The sequence below is a fragment of the Cupressus sempervirens genome, chromosome 6 (genome assembly GCF_028749045.1).
Source record: "Cupressus sempervirens isolate cs-2001-9-10 chromosome 6, ASM2874904v1, whole genome shotgun sequence".
In the NCBI taxonomy this organism is placed as follows: domain Eukaryota; kingdom Viridiplantae; phylum Streptophyta; class Pinopsida; order Cupressales; family Cupressaceae; genus Cupressus; species Cupressus sempervirens.
Genome location: NC_143123.1, coordinates 627,903,528 through 627,915,722, shown reverse-complemented (window position 1 = coordinate 627,915,722; position 12,195 = coordinate 627,903,528). Strand labels below are relative to the sequence as shown.

The 12,195-nt window shown below is 34.9% G+C and overlaps 1 pseudogene across 1 annotated transcript; it reads right to left on the bottom strand.

Moving 5' to 3' along the window:
• Window positions 1-9,896: 9,896 nt before the first annotated feature.
• Window positions 9,897-11,329, bottom strand: LOC149553796 (kunitz trypsin inhibitor 5-like; annotated as a pseudogene). Its single transcript, XR_016353192.1, has 2 exons — window positions 11,156-11,329; window positions 9,897-11,043 (listed from the first exon to the last, which is right to left on the bottom strand). The product of XR_016353192.1 is annotated as a kunitz trypsin inhibitor 5-like (transcript).
• Window positions 11,330-12,195: the final 866 nt, after the last annotated feature.

Below are 12,195 nucleotides of genomic sequence, written 5' to 3'. Positions count from 1 at the left end.
CGATGGCTTCGCAAACGAATTTGAGGCCAGCAACCCACATTAGCATCTGAAAGTGCACATACTTGACAAGCAAGACTAGGGGCAAGGCCGCCAAGTGCAACACATAGAGCCTCTTATTGATATGTGATATTAGAATCAAGAAGAAGAAATTGACATGGCTTTAGAGTCTTTTGTTCTACAAAGCTTCTTTATTATAGTGAGTTGGAATCATCGACGAAAGGTGTGTGCTCACTTGGGTCATTCCCGAAGGTTGGATCGCTTCAGCAGGCCCTCTAAAGGTTGACTAGGACTGGTGGTTCATATTCAAGGGTCTAAGTTTCTGATTTTACCGAGAGGAAAAGATCGTACTCCTCTACCTCGTCACCTTACCCAAACACACAAAACATGTTCATCACCAAGTTAGTTTATCAATCCCAATGCATATTTTCTCAAGATTTTGATCTTTCTAAAAGGAAGTCACCATCCCTTCATAAAAAGAAATTGTATGAGAGAACCACTAACTTTCTTGCCTCCCTTTGGTACCATCTTCCAAAGGTGTCTAGGTTTCTGATTTACTCTTGGGCATCACTTCCAAGTAGCAAAGAGCATTCTCCCCCATTCCTTGTCTAGAGCCCTACAAAGTTCACAAGCCCTATTAAACTATGTGTGTAAGAAAGCATTAAAAAGACACAACGTTTAAGTGGGTGTGAATATATTCTTTGACATGTGAATCTTTGACCAAGCGTCCTACAATCAAACCGTCAATATTCTTTGTGAGTTTGTGATAAGGTATCTTTGGCAAACAATCTGCAAACCACAATTAGGCTATCAAAAATCAAAAATCAAAAATCAAATGGTTCATAAAAAAATGTTAGATTAAACAACATTATGAAAATTGAATCTGAAAACTAAAATTTGCATTTACTAGGGTTGAGTTTCGAGTGAGATTCTACAAACCCGCGCAAGAATATGATGTGCACTGCACAATTATACACTATTTCACGTAAGTGCAACACTGTAAGCAAAACTTTAGTTTCTTTGCATGAGAATTGGATTTTTCATGTGAGAAACTGAGGAATTATATAGATAGAAATGTTAGATTATCAAAATTTTGAAAAATAAACAACATATGAGGCTAGGAAATTGATTTCTTAGCCTCACAGTGGGTGCCAGAAATGTGTGTGCTAATTATGGCCTATAAATTAACCACACTTCAACATGATCATTATATGTTAGAATCATCCCAGAATGAACATGAGATTGTTCATCCGAAATAACCCAAGAAGCCAATCTGTTGCCTTCTAACTAATTGGGTTTCATTGTTCACTCTCAAATTTGAAAGATCAGTGACCAGACCATCTAGTACGAAGAATTTTTAATCTAAATGATATGCAATGTTAAGCTACACTATATGCAAGTTTAATTTAAGAATAACATAAACAATTTAATCTAAATGCATGCATGATTCATCTATATGAGAAAGCAAGTATGAAAATAAATAAGCTATTAATGTAAATATATGAGTGAAATTTGGCATTAGTTTGATATTATTCATGCGCATATGTAAAATGAGAGGTTGAGGGTTTCTTAAATAGAATCCCATAATTTGATCAATGGTCAAGGTCAAATTGAATGAACAATCAAGATTTAAGATGAGGTTCTGTCAGAATAGAAGATTCTTGTGAAAAGGGAGTTAACTGGTCACTTCTAAGTGTGATGAGGAGTTAACTGATCTCGTTCTTTTTTCAATTCCAGTTCACTCAGTGTTTCTATTTCTGAACTGAAGAGAATGAATAATAGAAGATATTTGATTAAAAAGGTTAAATATGACCTCATAATTGAATAATCTAAATTTAATAATTAGAATGAAGGTATATTTAATTCAATCAAATACATTTAATTGCTCATGTATATTAACTAAAAAGGTGATTTTAATTTAATTAAAGTACGAAGAATTATAATTAAATTAAACTTAATTAATAGGTTTAATTTAGCCAATTTGATTCAATAATTAGGAATTAAATGAAGTATATGATTAATTTAGATTAGAGATTTTTTGCATTTGACACTTAGTCAAGTAGAGATTGTTGAAATTAGAATTGCCTAGAACAATAAGACTTTGAGTAAGATCAATATATCAAAATTGGTTTAGCATACTAATGTGCCAATTTAGGGGTATTACAATGATTACTATCGTATTTCACATTTGTTGCAAGAAGAGTTTTAGAAGAATCACAAAAATTTGGGAATATTATTTTAGTAGAATCAATGTAAAAATGACGACAGGATCCTTAGAGAAGGGACAGAAAAAGAAAGAGATAGGTTTGATTATACTATCTCATGCTTTCAATCATTGTAATCGTCATGTAGTCTACATATACTGGAGCATGCATACCCGTTGTGCAATTTTTCAATGACTCTCATGTGGAAGCATTTATAAACAAGAGCTCTGTTGGAGTAGGAGTCCCTGCCTATAGTGATAAGTATAAATTATGAAATTGAGCTAAAATTATAATAATTTAGAATTTTTGTTTTGTTTGATCTAGACAAATATGTGCATAGAAATAAGATATCTATATAAAAGATAAAGAACCCAAAGAATAGTTACAAAGGGACATATATTGTTTGGGTCTATGGTTATGGCTGAGAGATAAATAGTTTGAAAGATACAATTAAGCCTCATTCTCTTGTATATCAATTTCAGAGATAAGAGCTTGAAAGACATAGTACAACCTCATCTCTTTCTATGTCATTTTCATAGCAAGAAGGCATTTTAACAATTACAAACATGGTTCTTTATGATATATATATGAATATTGATACATTTTAATGCAATACTTTTTTTCTTTACATTTAATTTATATCATCTAAGATTTGTTTCTTCAATACTTGTTAATATTTATAAGCATATATAATAGATAGAAGACTTATAGAATAAAAGAAAGATACAAAATTTCTCATTGAAAAAACCTATGTAAAAAATTAATTATTTTATATGCAATCAAAGTAAATAAATATCTTGATAGTGTAAATTAATTTATTTTTAATTATAAATTTAATGTGTATTTTTATCATTTCTAAGATTTTTTTTTTTTTAAATTGTTAAATTAGTTTGTATTTTGTTGCACAACATTTCAAAGAGAAATTGTTTGAATGCTAGGCTCAATTGTAGAGGATTCAAAGAGCTTGATAAAGAATAGCCATCATAAGACCATACCATTATTAAGTGCACAAATAGACTATGACTGAATTTTCTAGTAATGATTTATAGATGCACCATCGCGACAAATATGACACCGTCCAAATTGCTTTAAGTGACTTTCTAACTAAAATTAAATCCTTTTCTTTGTTATCACCTCTTACAATATCAAACACATTTTCAAAGCACGTGGCAGGTGGAGAGTTTGGATGAACGCAACATGTATGGTATCAAAATTTAACTGAAATTGACTAAGGGTTGAGCTCCAAACAAAGGAGCCAGGGATCCATTACTGGAAAGACATCTCCAACAGCGAATCCGCAGTAATGATTCCTCTTCTCTTTTACTACAGATTGTCTAGAAAGACAGCAGGGCACCTAATGAGTAAACCCTTTTCATCAAGCACAAGGCACAATTTGAATGCAATTTGGTTCAGAGAGTTATTAATAAGAGCACACAAACAGTAGGAAATTTATTATTGCAAGCACATACAAAGCAGCATGAATGCCAGTTCCTGTAGAGTACCCTGCAATGTGCATCCGTCTCCTTTTACTATGGACTCTGCACAGCATACAGAAACGCAAATGCTCCTATGACCGCCCCTGCTTTTTCGGCAGTCGCTGATATACCGTGACACATTGATCAGTATCTAGTATGCTTTGTTTCATGTCGATACCTTGTACCCAAGCTCCCATTTTAGCAGAGGTATAAACCATGCTAAAAAGAACGATTTTTATTCTAGTTGTTTGGGAAACTGTTGTTGAAGATGCTGAGAGAATGGATCGCAAACCACAAGTGGAATTGAAAGAACTGAATGCTCAAATGGGACAAGGGTTACAGTGTTCTTAGGGCGTAATTTGATGGTGTTTATACCAAAAATTTTGTGGTTTCAAGGGCTACGCATACTATTTCTGCACAGATTTTCTTTCAAACCTGGATAAGCATGGGCTGACTGAGGGTTTGTAAGCAGAACCATTATTTTGCTGTCATAAAATTCTTGATTATCTGCTTGCTGTCGGTCCATTCTGTATTGGCCAAGGAAAATAGCAGTAGTGGTATGCCACCCCCTGTTTTAGCTACCTGGTTCTATACAGCTCAAGAGGACTCGATCCAGACTATGGAGAGCATGTAAGGGAGACCTGCTCTCCTATACAAGCTGAAGTTGACAGGGGCGCTGCCGCCAAGTACTCTCCTGTGGATGTAGAACTTACCAGACGCTTCGAGAATGGCACCATCTACAGTGCAACCTATATGCACTTCTTTTGAGTGTATTTCATTTGTCTATAAAAGACTTGAGACTATTTAACGCTAGTCTAGGTGCATATAAGTTGCACCGTAGCCACTACCTTCGAGAACCACTCTGACATTATTTTTTACCAATTTTCTGAGTAAGAAAACTCTTTTAACCTGGAAAATGTGCTCTGACCAATACGAATTTAGTATTTAATGCACATAAAAATATTTTAAAAATAAATCATCATAAACCTTGAGAATATTACATATCGATTTCTGGAAAAATTAATTGGGGCATGCTAGTGGGAACATTAGTTCCCTGCCTATTTAATAAACCTTGAGAATATTACATATCGATTTCTGGAAAAATTAATTGGGGCATGCTAGTGGGAACATTAGTTCCCTGCCTATATAATAGGCAGAGACTAATAGTAATTTTTGTCATCTTATAACTCTTGTATTTCGTTCCTATCGTAAACTATAGTTAATATTATGTTTTCCATGTTTAGGGTGCTCTAATAGACTTTCTTTTATTGAACACTCTTATCTATGATTTCATCAAGCGAAGGAACAAAATCTACCCTAAGATATTGAGCATAAGATAAGCTCAAAAAGACAGGAGGCAATGAAATATCATTTCAGTCAAAACATAGTGTGATTATGTGATACAAATAATCGTACATCAATCCAAGTATTATGGGATAGTGTGATTATGTGATACAAATAATCGTACATCACTCCAAGTATAATGGGATGACTTACATAAGCTTACATTTTGTGTATCTCTCTCTCTCCATTAACCTATCAACTATCATTTTATCTGTCCATCCATCCATGTACTGTCTAAAACCATATTGTGCTTTCATACTATTTGATAATTTTGTTGCAAATGTATGAAATTGTCATACTAACAGTTATTTCTTTGGAATCAAAACCAGAAATCATCTTCAAATTGTTATGTCATATTGAAAATTTCCATGCATATTGTATCATGCTGATTTCATTTTCAAGTTGTTTTCATACATTTCCCATACCTGTGAATTCAAACATCTATGGGGCATACACTTTGACACTTGCTCGGAAAAACCTAAGATCCAGTTCTCTGCAGGAATAGCTTCAGTACCATGGAACTTGTGTCTTCAGGGTCAAAAGGAAAGCTAAAATTTAAAAACTAAATAAAAGCATAGCACTTCGGTAGTGTACTGATCCTGATGACACAATTGAATGGCTGGAAATGAGTATTCACTCTATGGCTGTTTACAAAAGTGATTCAAGTAACTGGAGTAGGGATCGTGTACATTCAAATATAACGGCCAAAAATAGTTTTCTGATTCCTAACAAAAATGAGTATGAAGTGAACTAGTGTTCGCTACTGAACCAATTCTATCTATGAAAACGGATTTTCACCTAAGTTACCAATGCGACCTCCTATAGCCTGGAGGCGGAGGCAGTGGTGGAGGCGGACAGATGCGGGATGCTGGAAGGATGCATTTGTTGAGTGCTAACTTCTGTAATATATATATAGAGAAAGAGAGAGACAATTATTGATGTCTAAAACTTTACAGACCAAATCACTGCCCAGACTTATTCGTTGTCCAGAACTCAGCTTCAGGCCTGGTATGGGCCTCAATCAGCTTGTATGACACCCTTAGGGAGTATTTCAGACTTATATGGAACTGTTGTAGCAGTCCCTAACACAGACAGCTCCTTCTGTGGCAGTACAACCCTCTATCAGGTATGAATATAGCAAGGAAGCCTTTGAATGTGTAAAGTCCTACTCCAACCTTGGACGGCTCTCACAGAACTCTCAACATTGCCCACATTGGTATGGCCAGCTGACAGACAATTTGTAACGGCAGTTAGCACTTGATAAACTCCCAGCAGATAGACAATTATATATTGCCTTGTGAGAGCAATGTCGCGTGTTTTGTGAGAGCCAGTAGATAGACAATTATATATACAATGTTTAGCAATATATTATATATATATATATATAAAATAATGTTTAGGAATATTATAAATATAATAATATTTAGCAATATTATATTATATGGATTATATATATATATATATATATATATATATATATATATATATATATGCATCCACATCCCCCTCCCACGAAAAATCATGCTTCCCTCATCCAAATTGGTAACTAAGGTTTTCACAATTAAATAATACAACATTATACTTATCTATGATGACCGGATTCAACAAATGAAATTGTGCAATCGTGCTTCTATTGAATGAAGCAGAAAAAAAATATGCAAGAAACTATTGAGGAAGAGGCAGCATTACCATGTGATCAGTATATAATTAGTCACATCCCTCCACCACCGAGTTTTTTCTATTCATAATATCAGCAATTTATGGAAAAATTTGCAATCAACAAGTTGAAAGCATATCTTTATTCAGTTCGAAATACAAATATGAAGCATGCAGTATTATCAGAAATGCTTATGGCAAAAAATTTCATGGTTCAGATTAGAACTAAATGAGCTGACAAGACACTAAGATTTCAACATGCTAACTTGATTTTCCCTAGTTAATTTTGCTTAAATGTCCGCGCTAAATTCGGTTGAACAAAAAAGGCAAGAGTAGTTGTCCCTATGTGAAGACATTTTTGTGATGATTTTGTTTTCTAAATGCTACAATGTTAACTCAAAAAAGTGTGGGAAAAATCCTTATTGTTCTGATTAAGTAAAGTGACCTAACCCGTACAAAGAAGAAACAATAAGATCATAAAAGTAACATCAAATTGAAACAATAGGCAGAAAGAAATTCACAAGAGGTAAACTCAAAAACACCCCTTGCCCCCAAGAAAGGAGGGACAAGGAAGAAGAACAGAGAAGGAAACCAAGAGAAGGAACTAACCTCAGAAAAAACTGCTGACAGGAGATCAAGAGCCAGCAGAACCTAAGATTTCCCCTTTAATCCCTTCTTATAGGATCTCAGGGTCATGTCAAAAGGAGAGGATTTTTTTAGAGTGTTTTCCTCTGACTGTAATTCATCTTTCTTCCACCTTGGCAGCCTCAACATGCTAAGAGCTCATGTTAAAATACACTGAAATAACCTTTACTTTGACCAAATTTATTATTTAGCATATTCATTTTTTTGTATAGATCTGTCTTAATAAGGGAGAATTAGACCAATACATAAATATTATAATAAATCCATGCGTACATGGCAGAACAAAACTAATAAATTATTATGATTTACAGATACCTTCCTCGAACTTTAAGTTTGGGAATTATGGAAGCAAATCAAAGACGCTGACGCAGAGCAAGCTGGAACACTTCTTCAGCACTTCGAAAGTCAGGATTGGTGGAATCAAAACCCAAATTAGGGACTCTTATAAAAGAGTGTTTCAGATAGCTCAGGGAAGTTTTGCGGCTAAGATATTGCTTAGGTTATCATGACTACTACTTGAGCAGACTAGATTTATTTTAAAAGAATCTAAATCTAGAGATTTGTGATGCATAGAGGAATGCCACGATGCAAGAGATCAATAGTTATTGATTCTAGATCTTTGGTTGCAAAAGTCTCAATCTTTAGAAATGTAATTGTTTTTGTATAACATGTTAGTAGCCCATGCATGAGCAATGAACAATAGCCGTTGAATTTGGCATAGAGAATAAATCTTAGGTGTTCATGAGTTGTGTGTCTTGTTTGTTGGAAACAGAATATAGCTGCTTGAAGCAAATCATGGTTGTGTGCTATTTTCTTGTCCATGCAATGCAAAGTTTCAGGTTTTCAAAAAACGTAAAATGAAGATGGGCTATTTTCTTGTCCATTTATTTGGAACCCCGGATTCAACGCTTGCATTTTTCACTGTTCACTAGTATATGTTCAAGTGACGTTTACAACCAAAACAACCTTTTGACAAACTAGACTTCTTGATGTAACCTATACTCACTAGGCCAAAATAAAAACAAAAACATAAAATTATTTTACAATTATATCAGATTTGATATTCCCTTATAACCAGAAATAAGAACCTTAACTTTTAAAACAACTTCAGATTTCTACTAGACCTAGTATTAATTTACAGCTTCACAATTCTATCAAACATAGTATTATTTACAGCTTCCGATGGTACAGTGGCAATTATCCAACAGATGAATAAATTGGAATTTATCTTAGTAAATTTCTTGAAAAATTGTCGCATCCCAAAATCTAAAAACTTTGATGGTCTGTGAAAACTGGTGGCAGAATATTTATGACAAATATCTTGCTATTGAATTTCAAAGTGAGATTCGAATACGCTTAGTGTGGAATAACTCTACCTGGTCAGATCCCTCGGCTACCTAGAACACGAGAAGAAATGAATACTTGAATATGTGCTGAATGGAACTCTAGGGAGCATTTGGACTGTGGAGTAAACCAAAACACAGAGATATGCTAGATGCTCTGTTTCAATCTAAATTCTATCCACGTTGCCACTACCCTGGCTTGCACGGGACAGATAAGCCCTATTCCAATCCTTTCCATCATTGAAATTCCCTCCTTCCTCTTTGTTAAGCCTCAGAAGAAAGGAAGAACAACTTTTTCAGAGAAGGCAAACCATATAGATGTGACCAACATGGAAAAGATGATGTATGTGTCGGAAGCATTTGCTGTTGCACTAAAAGTTCAAACTGTTAATGCCTGATACAAATGCCAGATTTACCCGGATCCACAACACGAATCTCAAAGTAGGTGCTGACCACCAAGTCTCAACAATCTCCCCCTCAGTACCGACTGAGCCTTCAACACTCGCTGAGGGGAGACTCGAACTTGTGACCCAAGGCTCTGATACCCACTTGTTGGAAGCATTTTTTGTTGCACCAAAAGCTTGAACTGTTAATGCCCATACAAATGCTAAATTTACCGGAAACAGTATGAATCTGAAAGGAGGTGCTGACCACCAAGTCAACAATCTCAACAGTTTGATGATGAGGCTACCTCCGAGATGTCTAGATTTATATTCATGTGTTGTACCTAGCACACCATGTAAGTGTTTGAAGAACCTAACATGAAGGATGTCACAATTCTATATTTTGCAGCTACCGATGATAGATTCTAGATCCAACTTAAATATGTTACTATTGATAGGTTAGCTATGACTTGAAGGCATTGTCAACTTCCTGCCCAGTCACTTACATATTTGAATCATAGACCGCTATTATTGACATAGAGCAGAGGATCATTGTGTAGCATGCCTACAACAAGGCTTGATGTGCCACATGATTTGACCTATCTTCACATGTATACAGGTTTAATCCCATGGCTTACAGTTTATGTTTTTTTGTTCCTTTGTTTTGTTTAATTGGTAAAATTGTTTACTCCATATTATCCGAGTGAGAATCTGAGTGATATTAAGTGCAACAAACAGAAACAAAATTTAAAGATGGTGACTTAGTCATTCTCTGAGTTAAGGAACATGTCAAATTTAAGACTGCAATTCTATTCACATTTCATTGGAAAGAAAACATCAAACACAAACTTTTGAAACCTACAATGCAATTCATGTTCTTTTGTTCCTTTGAGAAAATTTTCACTTACATCCTATAGTTAGGAAAAGCATTCAATCTGGCCTTTAACTTTCATCCGTCGGAGGTCAACCACCATTCACAAAGACATTAAATCCTCAAACATTTTGCCGACAGAAAATTTTAGGGCCGAAGTAGCTGATTTTGGCTTTTCTCGCCTTGCCCCGACTGATATTGGTATAACTCATGTTCCTACACAAGTCAAAGCTACAACAACAGTTTTACTCAGTAGTTCCAGTAGTTTGCTAAGTTAGTTATTCTTCTGCTGGAGCATATCCGGTAGCAAGACCACATCGGTATATGAAGCAGTAATTTATCCAGTGTTAGCAGTACTAGACCATGCAACTGAACCAGCAACGATAGATTTAGGAGAAGCACGGGTGGTTACTATAGCTTCAGTAGCAGATCCATATGCAGTAGTCGATCCACCTGAATCCTCTAAGCAACTTGCCCAGAAATAACAGCTGCTTATAATCCACTCTAATCAGAATAATATGCTTACAATCATTCAACCCTATAAACCCTACTAATAAGGCTTATGCCCTTTTAAACTTTACCTTGAGGGGATCAAACTCACTGTCTTTGACAAGCCACTGGTTTCCATCTTGGTCGGCATAAATACCCAGCGACTCACATGAAAACCTGCAATTTGAGCATAAACTAGTGGGGCAAAATGACAGCTCATAAACATTCCTACCATCCCCTTCACTTTTGCTTATCCTGAAGTAAGACCAGTCTTCCCGACAAGAGCTTGCAACATAAATCATATTTTTTTCCAATTTCCAATCTGATCCTGTTAGCCTCCACCGAGTGGACCCAGCACAGACCGTAATTGCAGAAAATTCCACCTTTAAATTGACATTCTCAGTTATTTCTTTCACATATTCATAAGGCGTGAAACAACGGGAAGACTTTGCTTATTGCTATTGTAAGCTACGTTTGCAAGGCAACTGTTATTCCGCATCTGCAATGAAAGCCCACCGCCATTGACAGGTAGGATGTTGTATTCTGTACCTGCTACAACAGGCTGCCCCGTAATGTCTAATACATTATCAACACCATAAGCAAAGGGCAGAATTTGCAGCCACCACTTGTAAAGCCCTAATCGTTAAAAAATAGGAAACGCAAAAGAACAAAGCCAATTAAATGGAAAGGAATGGAATTTAGAAAGGGAGAATTAGATATGCGAGAGAACGAAATGAGATATCCATACCAGGCTGCTTGCGCAGGATGTATTGCCATGTGGTATGTTGTATTTTATGCTTCAATGCCTGAAAGGAGGGTTTCTCCGCTGTATATAGATGGGGGCAAGGGGAATGGAAAAGTAGCTGGGTGAGGAAACATAGTAATAGCTGATAAGTAGGAGATGATTTCACCCCTGTGAGCATCACCTAGATCCAATGAGTGCTAAGTGTTCCATTTATTGTCATGAGAGATGGATTCATGTTGAATCACTACTCATGAAACATGGGTCATCGAGTTTGACTCAAAAATCACACAGTTAAATCCTGATATTCACATCACAATAGTAATAGCTTTTACATAGAACAACTTATACGTGGTCACCCATCATAATCTTGACTTTGATCTCTCCGATATGGCGGCTTGCTTGGACCAAGCAATCCTTTCTTTGAACACATGGTTCAAGGTTGTATGTGATGTCATCGTCTGCAAAAGTAAAAAACAATGAACTTAAGATACAAATGAAATTATAAATTCACGATTGTATTTAGATGAGGTGCAATAATTATGTCAATAGGAAGATATGCTTGAGAGTGTAGGACAGTAGCAGCTACATAAAATAAAGCAATGGCTTAATACTTTTAGTATAACTCTAATTTTTATTTAAAGTTATTATAGTATATGAAATAAAGAAATCTTATTAAAGTGTCATGTTTTATAATCTGAATTAAAATGATATAAATTATTAGTTCCTAAGTAGTATACTAACTAACGCCTTTCTTTTATATAAATAACTTTTTTTTATCAGATCAATAGTAGCTAAATATTTTTTTTTGCTTATATACAAATGTCCAATGTTCATACATTTATCTATGATTTTATGAAAAAAGTTAATTATCTTTATTGCGATTGGTTAGGAGTAAAAATAGTAAGGAGTAAAATTAATTTTCATCACATATAAATATAGAATTTTCAAACACTTTGCAAATACATAGATTTATAAGAACTCTATCAATGCATTAATTACAACTTTATCTTTTCCACATTTGTGACAAGTGGATTAACTTTTTA